This window comes from Coregonus clupeaformis, chromosome 8 (genome assembly GCF_020615455.1).
Source record: "Coregonus clupeaformis isolate EN_2021a chromosome 8, ASM2061545v1, whole genome shotgun sequence".
NCBI classification, from domain to species: Eukaryota; Metazoa; Chordata; class Actinopteri; order Salmoniformes; family Salmonidae; genus Coregonus; species Coregonus clupeaformis.
This window is the reverse complement of record NC_059199.1, coordinates 48,854,531-48,870,187: the sequence shown is the minus strand read 5'-3', so window position 1 is coordinate 48,870,187 and position 15,657 is coordinate 48,854,531.

Below are 15,657 nucleotides of genomic sequence, written 5' to 3'. Positions count from 1 at the left end.
GAGAGAATGAAAAACAGCTTCTATCTCAAGGCCATCAGACTGTTAAATAGCCATCACTAGCACTTTGAGGCTGCTGCTGCCTATTGAAATCACTGGCCACTTTAAGAAATGGAACACTAGTCACTTTAATAATGTTAACATGTCTTGCATTACTCATCTCAGATGTATATACTGCATTCTATTCTATAATATTCTACTGTATCTTGCTTGTCCATATTTGTACAGTGGGGACATTTTTTATTTAGTCAGCCACCAATTGTGCAAGTTCTCCCACTTAAAAAGATGAGAGAGGTCTGTAATTTTCATCATAGGTACACGTCAAGTATGACAGACAAATTGAGAAGAAAAAAATCCAGAAAATCACATTGTAGGATTTTTAATGAATTTATTTGAAAATAAGTATTTGGTCACCTACAAACAAGCAAGATTTCTGGCTCTCACAGACCTGTAACTTCTTCTTTAAGAGGCTCCTCTGTCCTCCACTCGTTACCTGTATTAATGGCACCTGTTTGAACTTGTTATCAGTATAAAAGACACCTGTCCACAACCTCAAACAGTCACACTCCAAAATCCACTATGGCCAAGACCAAAGAGCTGTCAAAGGACACCAGAAACAAAATTGTAGACCTGCACCAGGCTGGGAAGACTGAATCTGCAATAGGTAAGCAGCTTGGTTTGAAGAAATCAACTGTGGGACCAATTATTAGGAAATGGAAGACATACACGCAAGATCTCACCCTGTGGGGTCAAAATGATCACAAGAACGGTGAGCAAAAATCCCAGAACCACACGGGGGGACCTAGTGAATGACCTGCAGAGAGCTGGGACCAAAGTAACAAAGCCTACCATCAGAAACACACTACGCCGCCAGGGACTCAAATCCTGCAGTGCCAGACGTGTCCCCCTGCTTAAGCCAGTACATGTCCAGGCCCGTCTGAAGTTTGCTAGAGTGCATTTGGATGATCCAGAAGAGGATTGGGAGAATGTCATATGGTCAGATGAAACCAAAATATAATTTTTTGTAAAAACTCAACTTGTCGTGTTTGGAGGACAAAGAATGCTGAGTTGCATCCAAAGAACACCATACCTACTGTGAAGCATGGGGGTGGAAACATCATGCTTTGGGGCTGTTTTTCTGCAAAGGGACCAGGACGACTGATCCGTGTAAAGGAAAGAATGAATGGGGCAATGTATTGTGAGATTTTGAGTGAAAACCTCCTTCCATCAGCAAGGGCATTGAAGATGAAACGTGGCTGGGTCTTTCAGCATGACAATGATCCCAAACACACCGCCCGGGCAACAAAGGAGTGGCTTCGTAAGAAGCATTTCAAGGTCCTGGAGTGGCCTAGCCAGTCTCCAGATCTCAACCCCATAGAAAATCTTTGGAGGGAGTTGAAAGTCTGTGTTGCCCAGCGACAGCCCCAAAACATCACTGCTCTAGAGGAGATCTGCATGGAGAAATGGGCCAAAATACCAGCAACAGTGTGTGAAAACCTTGTGAAGACTTACAGAAAACCTTTGACCTGTGTCATTGCCAACAAAGGGTATATAACAAAGTATTGAGAAACTTTTGTTATTGACCAAATACTTATTTTCCACCATAATTTGCAAATAAATTCATTAAAAATCCTACAATGTGATTTTCTGGATTTTTTTTCCTCATTTTGTCTGTCATAGTTGACGTGTACCTATGATGAAAATTACAGGCCTCTCTCATCTTTTTAAGTGGGAGAACTTGCACAATTGGTGGCTGACTAAATATTTTTTTCCCCCACTGTTATTATTCTTAAATCCCATTTCTTACTAGTTTTGTGTGTATTGGGTATATGTTGTGAAATTGTTAAATATGACTTGTTAGATATTACTGCACTGTCGGTGCTAGACGCACAACCATTTCGCTACACCCGCTATAACATCTGCTAAAAACGTGTATATGACAAATAAAATTTGATTTGATTTATTCAAGCATTTATTACATTGTTTTTTTACCTCATCAATCTACACACAATACCCCATAATGACAAAGCAAAAACAGGTTAAAAACAAAACTGAAATATCACATTTACATAAGTATTCAGACTTTCCGAATGCACTGTATCTTTTAACACCATCCAGTTTTGATTTCTATTTGCCATATATATTTCAACTGTGCTGTGATGCAGGTTTTCATCAAGGATCTCTCTGTACTTTGCTCTCTTCATCTTTCCCTCTATCCTTACTAGTCTCCCAGTCCCTGCCGCTGAAAAACATCCCCACAGCATGATGCTGCCACCACCATGTTTCACCGTAGGGATGGTGTCAGGTTTCCTCCAGACGTGACGCTTGGCATTCAGGCCAAAGAGTTCAATCTTGGTTTCATCAGACCAGAGAATCTTGTTTCTCATGGTCTTAAAGTTCGTTAGGTGCCTTTTGGCAAGCTCCAAGCGGGCTGTCATGTGCCTTTTACTGAGGAGTGGCTTCCGTCTGGCCACTCTACCATAAATGCCTGATTGGTGAAGTGCTGCAGAGGTGGTTGTCCTTCTGGAAGGTTCTCCCATCTCCACAGAGGAACTCTGTCAGGTGTGTGCCTTTCCAAAACATGTCCAGACAGGTGTGTGCCTTTCCAAATCATGTCCAATCAATTGAATTTACCACAGGTGGACTCCAATCAAGTTGTAGAAACATTTCATGGATGATCAATGGAAACAGGATGCACCTGAGCTCAAATTCAAGTCTCATAGCAAAGGGTCTGAATAGATATGTAAATAAGGTATTTCTGTTTTTTATTTTTAATACATTTGCAAAAATGTCTAAAATCTGTTTTTGCTTTGTCATTATGGGGTATTGTGTGTAGATTGATGAGGATTTTAAAAATTTAAAATTAAATCAATTTTAGATTAAGGCTGTAACGTAACAAATTGTGGAAAAGGTCAAGGGATTTGAATACTTTCCGAATGCACTGTTTATATAACATTCTATTGGTTGCAATAATTCTGTATAATAATTTAAATTGAAAAATTCAAAGTTTTGAATCCGGCATCGTGTTGTGTATCAGTTCATAAACCATGTGCCCTGGAATCGGTACATCGAACATCTCTTCCCATCTACTGTATTTTGCAATCTATACTGTATGTCACAGCTGTCAATATTTTGGTCCTTAAATGAAACTGCTACACTTTTTTATTAATCACAATTTTCTTTAAGAATTTTGGTCTTTAATGCAGGGCCGACAGACAAGATCCTTACTTTTTCCCCCTTCCACTTGCCTCTTCCATTATTTGCAGTAATGCTGCAATTAGCTGGTTGTAATTTTGGGTACAGCAGACATGTCCATATAATTTTGTTAGCTGCATGTGTGACATAACTCCTCCAGTCCTATTTATGAAATCATTTACAAAGATTCTATTATTTTTTTTATTTTTATTATGTTTAAAAAAAAATCAATTAGTATATTTGAGGTTAACCATAATATTTGTTGTATTATTTGTTCTTTCTTTTCTGGTGGATTAAACTGAAATTGCTTGTTTAAAAAATAGCTATATTTTGGAGATTATTTCATCAAATAAACGAAAGTGAGAGGTTGTAATCTGAATAAAGGGAAAAAAGCCATTCTTGAACATGGGGTGAGACATTCTTACTAATCTGCTAGAGAACCAGTTCGGATTTAAGTATAACTTTTGTATGACTGAAGCCTTTAGTGAGAGGTCTAATGCTCTAATTCCTATTCATTATATAAATAGGGCCGTTTAATTTTGTCTGGCTTGCCATTCCAAATAAAATTGAATATTTTTTGCTCAATCATTTTTTTAAAACAAGTCGCTAGGTGTAGGCAAGGCCATGAGCAAATAGGTAAACTGGGATATGACAAAAAAGTTCATCAGGGTGATTTTTCCACAAATAGACAGGTATTTCAAGCTGTTACCAAACTTATATAAACCAGAGGAACATAATGTTCCCCTTATTCAGATCAGAGCATCAGACTCTGTGCTCTGTTCTTAAAGTGATGCTCCAGAGATTTTGTATAATTTCAGTATGATATGTATGACATGTTACGAATGCCAATTTGTACAATATGTTACGAATTTGTAAGCGCTTCAGATCCCGGACTGCATCTTTAAGTTGTCTAACTAACCTTTGCAGGTTAGTTTTTTTTGTCATGAATCTTGTTATGGAGGCAGCACTGCAGTGGTCACTAGCTGGCACAGCCACAAAGTCATTTCTGTTTCCATAAATGTTTACAATATAGCCAATTTAGATTTTGCAGCTGACCCATCTAGCAGAAATTGATCAGTTCTGCCTCCATGGCAAGATTAATGACAATAAACATCAACCTGCCTGACCGGCATCCTCTGTCCGAAGACAAGTAATCTGCCAGGTCTAGACAGAGACTTCTGTAACTCTGAATAAGCGTGGGAGTTGATGATGGCCGAAACCTTGCCTTGCCACTGAGCCATAGAATGGAAATTCACCACAGGAGGTTTCCATGGTTACCGCGCTCCCGCCTGCTTCTCAACTGGCCTCCGCTGAAGCTGATTGGTCGAGCCAGGGCACTTAGCAACCAGATCCCCACTTAGCCTGAATCCAGCTTGTCCTTTGGCGTTCAACAGCAGGTCAAAGGTCAAGTGTATCCTGATTCGTGACCGGCCAACAACCAACCAGTAACCTACGAGGTCGATTGGCTAACAGGTTAAAAGGAGTATTAGTCTTAGTAAGAATCTAACTCAGCAATAGGTGTCCCTTCCCACGTCAATCAAAATCATAAGAAGCCATATAATGGCTTGGTTACCAGATTCAAATAAAATAAAATGCCCAATATTCGTCACATGAGCCGAATACAACAGGTGTAGACTTTACCATGAAATGCTTACTTACAAGCCCTTTCTCAACAATGCAGAGTTAAAAAGGAAAATGTGCACAAAAAGAGAAAGAAATAGTAACACCGGCCTGCAGTGTCCAAAAAGCAGGTCAGCCTGGAGCTTGAACGTGGTAATTGATTTTGCAGACCCTGTATTTAGAACTAAACTGCCTAAATAACTGCCTAAAACATTCAAACTAAAGTGCTGAGAGACAAAACATCAAAGGTCATCTGATTACATTAGTGGTAGGTACACTCAGGCACAGTGAATGGGTTGGAGTTGGAGGTTTTATTTTAAAAAACATCATCCAAAACCCCTCACCTCCGCACTCAAAAGAAGTCCAATGGCAGGATATTTCATATCCATTTATTACAGTACGGGAAAGGAACAAAATAAAGAAACATTTTCCTGTTAGTCACCCCTCATTTAATTTCCTGGTTGGCCCCCTGGATCGATCAAAACATGTTCAATGTTCATTCACTTGTGAGGGTCGGACCAATCTGGGAGCCTCTTTTATCTCTGGCCAGTCCCTTCACAGGAGGTTGAGTGACTTCCTCCTGTGGCCAGGTGTGCGTCACAAATGGCACCCTATTCCCTATGGGCCCTGGTCAATAGTAGTGCACTACATAGGCGATAGGGTGCCATGTGGGTCACACACCTGGAGTTTGGCTTCAGTCTGATCACCCACAGGTAGCCCAAGAAGCACAGGTATCCCACGTTCCCCTGACCGTGCCATGGGATGTAGAGAGAGAGAGAGAGTGAGAGAGGCAGTTCCCCTGAGAGTGGTTGTCAGGGCACCGAGGAGGTGAGAAGGGGAAATATGCAGACTGGAAAAACTTATGGAAGGAAGGATTAATGGAGTCACACAGAGAGGGGGAATGAGAGAGAGAGAGAGCATTAGAGAGAGAGAGAGGGAAATGGAGAAAGAGAGAGGAGGGGAGAGAGAGGGGGGTACAGAGAGAGACAGATCGATTGAGAGTGAGAGCCACACAGACAGAGACAAAGAGAGCGAGAGAGGGAGAGAAATAGAGAGAGGAAGCCCACAGGTAGCCCAAGAAACAGACTCCCCATTCAACCTCCTCCAGTGCTCTCCAGATCAATATGTTCTGCACAGGAGGACCGTGCCTCACCCTGCCTGTCCGGTTGTGTTTAGTACAGTACCTCTGTACTCTACCAACCACCTCGCCTCAGCCCGTCTCCTCACATCTATGTCACCATTAGTGCTAGTCTGATGGAGCACTAATTGCCGCAACAATCAAATCAAGCTAGAGATCCGGAGCAGGCCTCCCCTGTATTGAAGTCTCCACGCGGCTGCTACAGCTGCCCCAGGGTCACATGAGTCTGTCGTGACCAAGACCGGACCCAGACACAGTCTGCATCCCAAATGGCACCCAATGGGCCCTGGTGAAAAGTAGTGCACTACATAGGGAATAGGGTGCCATTTGGGACACAGACAGTGAGGGAGCAACTCCCTTCTCTCTGAGGGGCTAACCGAGGCCTCGTCTGGGGCCTCAGAGGCTAGCTCTGGCCCCCTCTACCTCTCTACCCTCCAGCTCACCCTTATACCCTGTTCAGAATACAATCCATGGGCCACTGGAGAATCAATTCAAGCTGCCAGAAGAACCAGACTGACTGGCTTACAGAGGGTCCAAGTGGGGCCATCGAAGACTCGGGTTGGCAAGCAATCATGCATGCCCACATGTAAACAACTGGGTTTATCGAAACAGTTATGCACTTGTTATGCACAGTTACGCATAACCCTCTGTCCATTAGCTAGCAGTACTAAAGCATGATGCAGATTCTAAACAAACAACAACTGAATAACTTTCATATGCCAAAGTGCTTACAGCCTCACACAAAAACAACAAGCAGCTTAGCGAGGTCAGTTTTAGCAGCGGTGTTGTTCCTGATTGTATCCCAGGATCCGTCCCAAATAGCACCCTATTCCCTACATAGCGCACTACTTTTGACCAGGTTTGACCACGGCCCCGGTTAAAATTAGTGCACTATGTAGGGAATAGGGTGCCATTTGGGACGCAGACCCAGTGTTGATCCAGCAGGCCTATGCGTGAAACTGTTAGATAGAGCTGATTAATGAGGCTCTGTATGGATGAAAGGCCCCATCCATCAGACACAGCTGTACTGGGTTACTGCACAGCACAGTGGGCTAGACAGGCAGACAGGCAGTTCTGATCTAATGCACCATGTGCTGGACCAAAAACACATTAATCTTGTTTACACTGTTGTACATGCTGTGTAATGTAAAAACTCTTTATTCATCATACTCACAGATCTTAGCTTGGTTGTAGTGCAGTACAAATGGCACAGTGGCTAATGGATGATATGCTCTTCAAATACATTTTTTGTTATCTGGGGTAAGATATGCATCTTGAGGTTTCTGGATTGTAATTCATTTAATGCAACTTTTCTCTTTGGTTTCCTGTAATATTCCATGGGCCATGACGACAGTATAGAGTACAAACAGTAGGCTATCACTTCCTGAAAAAGTGAAGTGTACAAAACAAACACTGAGTACTAAATGTTGGTGAATTTACACACCCGGATATGTAACAACAACCCCCATTGCTTCACTGCTAACACTTCTCGAAAAGGGAAGTTGTCTATGTTCATTGCGCAAGAGATAGTGGACATTACGTACAAGGAGGTTAGTATTACAGGCAATAAAACACCCTTATCACAACAACAAATAGTTTGTTACTGAGTTTACTGATAACACAGTGACTCAATGAATTGTGATCTTGCTGTATAACTGTCACTACAGAACATAACATTGTGTCCTCATGGAACATTTTGAAATGACTAAGGATTCCGGAATTCGAGTCATGCCAACCAACCATGATGTAGTGATTTTATGTTATTGGCTACAGAAAATAACATTGTGTCCTTATGGAACATTTTGAAATGTGACTGTGAATTCCAGCCATTCTAACCAACCATGATGTGGTGATTTTACTTTATTGGCTACAGAACATAACATTGTGTCCATACAGAACATTTTGAAATGACTGTGGATTCCGGCCATGCCAACCAACCCATGATGTGCCGAAGGAGAGCGGACAGAACATCCTGGTAACACTGAAATCAAACAAGAAACTTTCCCAACTGAGCCATGCTGACAAGGAGTGTGTCTCAATTATCTCTCCTTCCTCCTGAAGTGTGCACTTGTTCACTTCCCATCACTGATTTTAAAGGAAATTACTGGTATAAGACATATGGCGGAAACACCCTCTAGTCCATGCCTCCACTAATCTAATGCTTTTAGATTTGTGGGAAGTAGTGAATGAGTGCACACTTCAGGAGAAAGGAGATATTATTGGGACGAACCCAAGGGGGTCATTGGTTCACCTGTAGCGGACACACGACTCTCTTACTGTGCATAGAACAACATATGCTTACTGGGAGATCCTGAAGTCATAGGTCCCCTGTAGCTCAGTTGGTAGAGCATGGCGCTTGCAACGCCAGGGTTGTGAGTTCGTTTCCCACGGGGGGCCAGTATGAAAATGTATGCACTCACTAACTGTTAGTCGCTCTGGATAAGAGTGTCTGCTAAATGACTAAAATGTAAATGTAACAGGTCATTTATGGTGTATTGTTGGTGATTCATCTGGTTTGCCAATTCATTCACCTCACCTGTAGAGGACACAAGCCACTCTTACTGTGGTAGATATGTTTATTCTGGGATCTTGATCTACCTCATGGGTTGTACTGGTCATTAATCACATGATGTTGATCTCATTTAAGATTTAAGAGCGCTTTCTGGAGTAAATTTCAATTTTCTCCATGCCGTGTGTTTTCTCTGTTTCATCTTGATGCCAATTCATTCACCTGTCCTCACCTGTGCGTAGGTAGTTGTAAGGCGTATAGCCTTGGCTACAGTCACTGCCATCTGCACAGTCAGTGGTGTGATAAGACTCTTAGAAAAGGATCTTGCCTCCAGAAATAACCTGGACTTAGTCTATCCCCCGTTCCCCTGACCGTACCATGGGAGGTAGAGAGAGAGAGGAATTTCCCTTGAGTGTGGTTGTCAGGGAGGAGAGAGAGAGAGAGAGAGAGAGAGAGAGAGAGAGAGAGAGAGAGAGAGAGAGAGAGAGAGAGAGAGAGAGAGAGAGAGAGAGAGAGAGAGAGAGAGATCATAACTAAATACATGTTCCATTGAATAGATCCTACTGTACAGCAGTGACGTCCTTAATAGGAGCACAGGACCCACAGGCTTTATGATGACACCCATTAATGCGTCATTGAGCCTCTTAAGTACTGCACTCATGCACTACTGCTGATTTAACTTAGGGCTGTAGTACATATATCCAAATGTTAGGTACATTTAAAGCTTTAAGGCCTCACATTTGCTTTGACGCAATGTTGAGACCCTCAAAATGTCTGTCCAACAGTTGGCCTGGATCCCATGCAAAACAAGCTGCCCAGAGAGCTAGGATTCTGGGTGAATGAAAATGGGCAGATCATGACCACACTTTGCATGGCCCATTACATACAATGAGGGTCAAGTCGATCATTTGCTTTGAGGTTCATGTGTTGAAGAGATAGACATATTTTGAGGGTCAGGTTGGGGCCTAAGCCTGAGTTTACACAGACAGCCCAATTCTGATATGTTTCCCAATTATTGGCAAAAGAGCTAATCTGGTTGGTTGAAATACCAATTATTGTAAAACGATCAGAATTGGGCTGCCTGTGTAAACGCAGCCCAACAGCTGCCCTGGATTCCATGCAAAACAAGCTGCATGAATGAAAATGTCCAGATCCTGATTCCTGACCACACTTTGCATGGTCCATTACACCCCTCCTGACCTGGGAGAATATCTTTCATCTCAGTGTGCTGACCAGGGGGTCAGGTGTAAGGGATTAGCTATGTTCTAGTCAAGAAGCAGCCCAAGGTCTGGCTGGAGTGAGTCTTCATTATTCACAGATTACAACCTTATTAGAGCCCAAATGCCTATAGATGTACCGGTAGGCTCAGCTGTACCTCTCATGTTCTATTTTTGTTTCTGGGTTCCTTTTGATGGCTGGCGATCCCCTGGAACAAAAGTATAGGTGTCTTAAATGGCACCCTATTCTATATATAGTGCACTACTTTTGGCACACATATGTACAGACGGGACATGTATTTATGTGGATACACATACATGAATGTACACTCATGCACATTATGCATGCACATTCAGGTGCAGTTTTACTCTCAAGCATTAATACAAATAGCTGGTTCAGTAGCTTCCAAACAAACTACTTGAGTTGACCCACTGAGCAAAGACGTCAGTTTAACACTGAGTTTTGATTTACCTTTGATTGAGTTGTCAACTAACATGAATTCAATGTGAAATCAACAAAAAATGTAATAATGTCATTGGATTTAGGTTTAAAGTCTGTGGAAAAAAATACTAATTCCTTTACGTTGATTACTTTTTGCAATCTAATCAGTTTTCCACCTTGATTCCACATCGAATTATTTTGTTGAAATTACGTGGAAATAACGTTGATTCAACCAGTTTGTGCCCAGTGGGGAGAGTCAGTTGGTGTGTATCTGTCATGAGCCCTCTCACTCCACCGGGTTACCACCTTAATTGGTTTCCACTATCTTCCACTCTGCTCACCTCCCTCTCTCTACTCAGCCTAACTAGCTCCACCTGTCCCTGCTCTGCTCGGCTCTAATTACCCTGCCAGCTGCGCTGCATTACCCACTAACCTCTCCCAGTATTTAAGGCCCTGTCTTTCAGCTCTCCGGTGTCAGATCGTCTGCAAAGCTCACACCCGGAACCTGTTTGCTCGCGCTTCTGGCTCACCCTGGTTTTGTGACCCCGGACCTGCCTGTTTTTGGATACTCTTCTGCCTCAGGAGATCCAGACCTGCTTCTGCCATTACGACTCCTGACTACTCTTCAATCCCGGTAACTCTGACCAGCCTTCTGCCTTGCTACTACGTATTTTGGATTTCCCTTGAACTGTACTGCTGCCTGGTTTCATTCCGCCCTGTTGTGTCTGTGTCTCCCCCAGGACTTCTGGACCACCCACCACCGGCTTCATAGGGACGCATCGCTGCCACTGGGGGGCACAGACCCAGCGCATTGGACGGGATCCCTGTTACCCCTGGAGCCTTCATTCACTCCCTACTTCCCTTTTCCCTTAAGTTTAATAAACTTTCTGGTGTGACGCAATTGTGGTCCTCTGGTCGTCTGTCGGAATCGTGACAGTACGATCTGACCATTATGGACTCAGCGCACACTTTCCCGACATGGAAACCGATGAGCATGAGCAGCAGTTCCAGCAGCAGCAACAACAACTTCGCCATGATCATTCAACTCCTCACCAACCTTACCCCAGCCAGTCTGCCCACCAGCCCAGCCCCCGAGTTACCTGCCCCGGTCATTGCAGCCGCTGCCCGAACCCAAGATTGGAAACCCCGAGCGGTTCAACGGCGATTCAACCCAGGTCCGGCCATTCCTGACTAGCTGCCGACTTCAGTTCTCCTTGCAGCCAAGGACCTTCGCCACGGAGGGGGCTAAAGTTGGGTATGCCATCACTCACCTGACGGGCCGAGCTCGACTCTGGGGAACAGCAGAGTTCGAACGTCAAACCCCCGCATGTGCAACCTTCGACCTGTTTGCTGAGGAGATGCTGAAGGTGTTTGACCTGGATTCACCCACCGCAGAGGCGTCTCGTGAACTGTTCAGTATTCGACAAGGCAGACGTACAGTCGCAGACCATTCCATCGACTTCCGAACCCTGGCTAGACGAAGTTCTTGGAACACACCATCGTTGGTGGACGCGTTCTTCCATAGTTTGGCTGACTATATCAAGGACGCAGTTGGTCTCCCATGAACGGCCTTCCACTCTTGATGAAGCCATCGCACTGACTGTCAGGATCGACAGAAGGATACAGACCCGTCGTCGTGAGAGGGGGCGCCAAGGTCCACCTACTACCGGCATTCGGAGAGATCCGACTGGGCTCCTGTCATCTACTGCCACTCACCCAGGTCAGCTTGATCAGTCTGAGCCTATGGAGATTGGGCGAGCCTCCCTCACTCCTGCAGAGCGCCAGCGCCGCTTCACCTCAAACCTCTGCCTCTATTGTGGAGGTGATGGACATCGTGTGGTAACCTGCCCTTTAAAGGGCCGAAGCTCACCGGGCGTAGGGAGAGTCCGGTTGAGTTCAATGACCATCCAGTCCTCCGACCGCAAACCCCTGCTGCAAGTTCACCTCCGCCTCTCTGACTCAACTCACACCCTGGCTGCTCTGGTGGATTCTGGCGCCGAAGCCAACATAATGGACATCAAGCTGGCACGCCAACTGGGACTGGAGAACCTCCGTTTGACACCTCCTATTCCTGCCCGGGCACTGGACGGACACTTACTCGGATCGGTCACTCATGTCACGGCCCCGGTCTCGATGGGTCTGTCCGGGAAACCATCAAGAAACTATCCAGTTTCACCTGCTCCCCTCTCCAGGCCAACCCCTCATCCTGGGTTACCCATGGCTCCGCCGGCACAACCCTCAGCTCGACTGGGTGACCGGGGTGATCAGGGAGTGGGGAGAGGACTGCCACCGAACCTGCCTGCTTGCTGCCGCACTACCCCCTCGGCCAGTACCTACTAACTCCGCTCCTGACCTCTCCAATGTCCCAGAATGCTACCATGGTCTCAGAGAGGTGTTTAACAAAGCAAGAGCCACATCTCTGCCCCCTCACCGACCGTACGACTGTGCCATCGACCTCCTCCCTGGAACAGCTCCTCCAAGGGGTCGTCTTTATTCGTTGTCTGCTCCTGAAAGAAAGTCCATGGAGGACTACATCAATGGCTCTCTGTCCGCAGGATTAATCCGTTCATCTTCATCTCCTGCTGGTGCTGGCTTCTTCTTTGTGGGGAAGAAGGACGGATCTCTTCGCCCCTGCATCGACTACAGGGGACTCAACGACATCACAGTGAAAAACCGTTACCCTCTGCCTCTGCTCACCTCTGCTTTTGAGTTGCTCCAGGGAGCCACTGTTTTTACCAAGTTGGATCTCAGAAACGCTTACCACCTAGTGCGGATCCGGGAGGGAGATGAATGGAAAACCGCATTCAATACACCAACAGGCCACTACGAGTATCTGGTTATGCCTTTTGGCCTCACCAATGCTCCTGCTGTGTTCCAGGCTCTAGTGAATGATGTACTGCGGGACATGTTAAACAAGTTTGTCTTCGTTTACCTGGATGACATCTTAATTTACTCCAGAAACCTGTCTGAACACACCCGCCATGTCCAGCAAGTCCTTCATCGTCTTCTGGAGAATTCCCTCTACGCCAAGGCAGAGAAATGTGAGTTTCACGTCAAGACAGTGGCCTTCCTGGGGTACATAGTGGCAGAAGGAAGTATCCAAATGGATCCTGCCAAAGTATCAGCAGTCACTTCATGGCCAGTTCCGGAGAACAGAAAGAAGCTGCAACAGTTTCTGGGGTTTGCTAACTTCTATAGGAAGTTTATCCGGAACTACAGTACCGTTGCTGCCCCTCTCACTGCTCTAACCAGCACCAAGCAACCCTTCACCTGGACCCCAGCAGCCGACAAAGCCTTCAGTACCCTCAAGGTGAGGTTCACCTCCGCTCCCATCCTCCAGATGCCTGATGTGGACCGGCAATTCATTGTGGAGGTGGACGCCTCGGATGTGGGAGTTGGTGCTGTGATTTCTCAGTGGGCTGCGGAGGATAGGAAGCTCCATCCCTGTGCCTTTTTCTCACGTCGGTTGTCCCCCTCTGAGTGCAATTACGACATAGGGAACCGTGAGCTGCTGGCTGTGAAGCTTGCCTTGGAGGAGTGGCGTCACTGGCTGGAGGGGTCCACCATTCCATTTCTCGTTTGGACCGATCATAAGAACTTGGAGTACATCCGCACGGCCAAACGGTTGAACTCCAGGCAGTCCCGCTGGGCCCTGTTCTTCACCAGGTTTAATTTCACTCTGTCATACCGGCCTGGATCACGCAACACCAAGCCAGACGCCCTCTCCCGTCAATTCCAGAAGGATGACACCCCCTCCAAGGACCCTGTGTCGATTCTGCCAAGTCCCTGCATCGTTGCAGCTCTGACCTGGGCTGTTGAGGAACAGGTGCTGGAGGCTCTCCGTAACCAGCCAGGTCCCAGCACTTGCCCAGCTGACCGCCTTTTTTGTCCCCGAAGACCTGAGGTCCCAGGTCATTCAGTGGGGACATGACTCCCGCCTAGCTTGTCACCCTGGCTCCACCCGCACTTACAACCTGCTCGCCCAGAGGTTCTGGTGGCCCTCTCTGAGGAAGGATGTACGGGAATTCGTCCCAAGCCTGCCCCATCTGCAACCAACACAAGTCGTCCTGCCAGCCCCCAGCCGGATTGCTGCAGCCCCTGCCTGTGCCCAGACGTCCCTGGTCTCACATCGCCCTTGACTTTGTCACGGGCTGCCCCCTTCAAGTGGCATGACCGTCATTCTCACCATCGTTGACCGTTTCAGCAAGATGGCACACTTCATTCCCCTCCCCAAGCTCCCAACCGCCAAGGAGACCGCCCAGGTGGTCCTGGAACACGTCTTCCGGATCCACGGACTGCCAAGGGATGTTGTTTCTGACCGTGGTCCACAATTCTCCTCCGCTTTTTGGAAGGAGTTCTGTCACCTGCTGGGAGCCACAGTCAGTCTGACTTCCGGATTCCATCCCCAATCCAATGGGCAGTCAGAGCGGGCTAATCAGGAGCTCGAGAAGGCACTGCGATGCATGACTTCACGCAACCCCCACTCCTGGTCGCAGCAATTGACATGGGTGGAGTACGCACACAATTCTCTGACCTGCTCTGCCATCGGTATGTCCCCTTTCCAATGTGTTTATGGATACCAGCCTCCTCTATTTGCCAGCCAGGAGGAGGAGGTTACTTGCCCATCTGCACTTGCTTTTGCCCGTCGATGTCGCCGCACCTGGTCACAAGCCCGAGCCACACTCCTCAGGTCCGTTGCCAGCTACACTACCGGGCCAACCGTCGGAGAATTCCTGCTCCCACCTACCATGTTGGTCAAAGGGTGTGGTTGTCATCGAAGAACCTGCCACTCAGGGTGGAGTCGCAGAAGCTGGCACCTCGGTTCATTGGCCCATTCCCTATCATAAGAGTGATTAGCCCAACTGCTGTCCGGCTCCAACTGCCTAATTCCCTGAGGGTGCACCCCACTTTCCATGTGTCTAAGATTAAGCCCATCCATGAGAGTCCGCTGGTCCCTGCTGCGCCTGGTCCTCCTCCTCCACGGCTCGTCGATGGTGGTCTGGTTTACACCGTCCGCCGCCTGCTTCGGTCCAGACGGAGGGGTAGGGGTCTCCAGTACCTCATTGACTGGGAGGGCTATGGACCTGAGGAAAGGACCTGGGTGCCAGCTAGTCGGATTGTGGATAGGACTCTCATCACCGCTTTCCACCAACGGCATCCTGATCAACCTGCAATCCGTAGGGGCCGCCCCAGAGGGGTCCCTAACCGTCCGGCCCGCTCGGCTTCCTGTCCTGTGCCTGATCCTGTCTCGGGACCTGTCCCATCTCCCGACCACGGCCCTCCGGCTTCCTCCGAGGATGAGGACGTTCACTCGGACCGTTCGGAGGAGTTCTAGCCCTCTCCGGCTCCCCTCCTCCCGCCCGGCGTGGTGTTGCTCTTGGGACTTCTGGGGCCGTCCCTTGGGGGGTTCTGTCATGAGCCCTCTCACTCCACCGGGTTACCACCTTAATTGGTTTCCACTATCTTCCACTCTGCTCACCTCCCTCTCTCTACTCAGCCTAACTAGCTCCACCTGTCCCTGCTCTGCTCGGCTCTAATT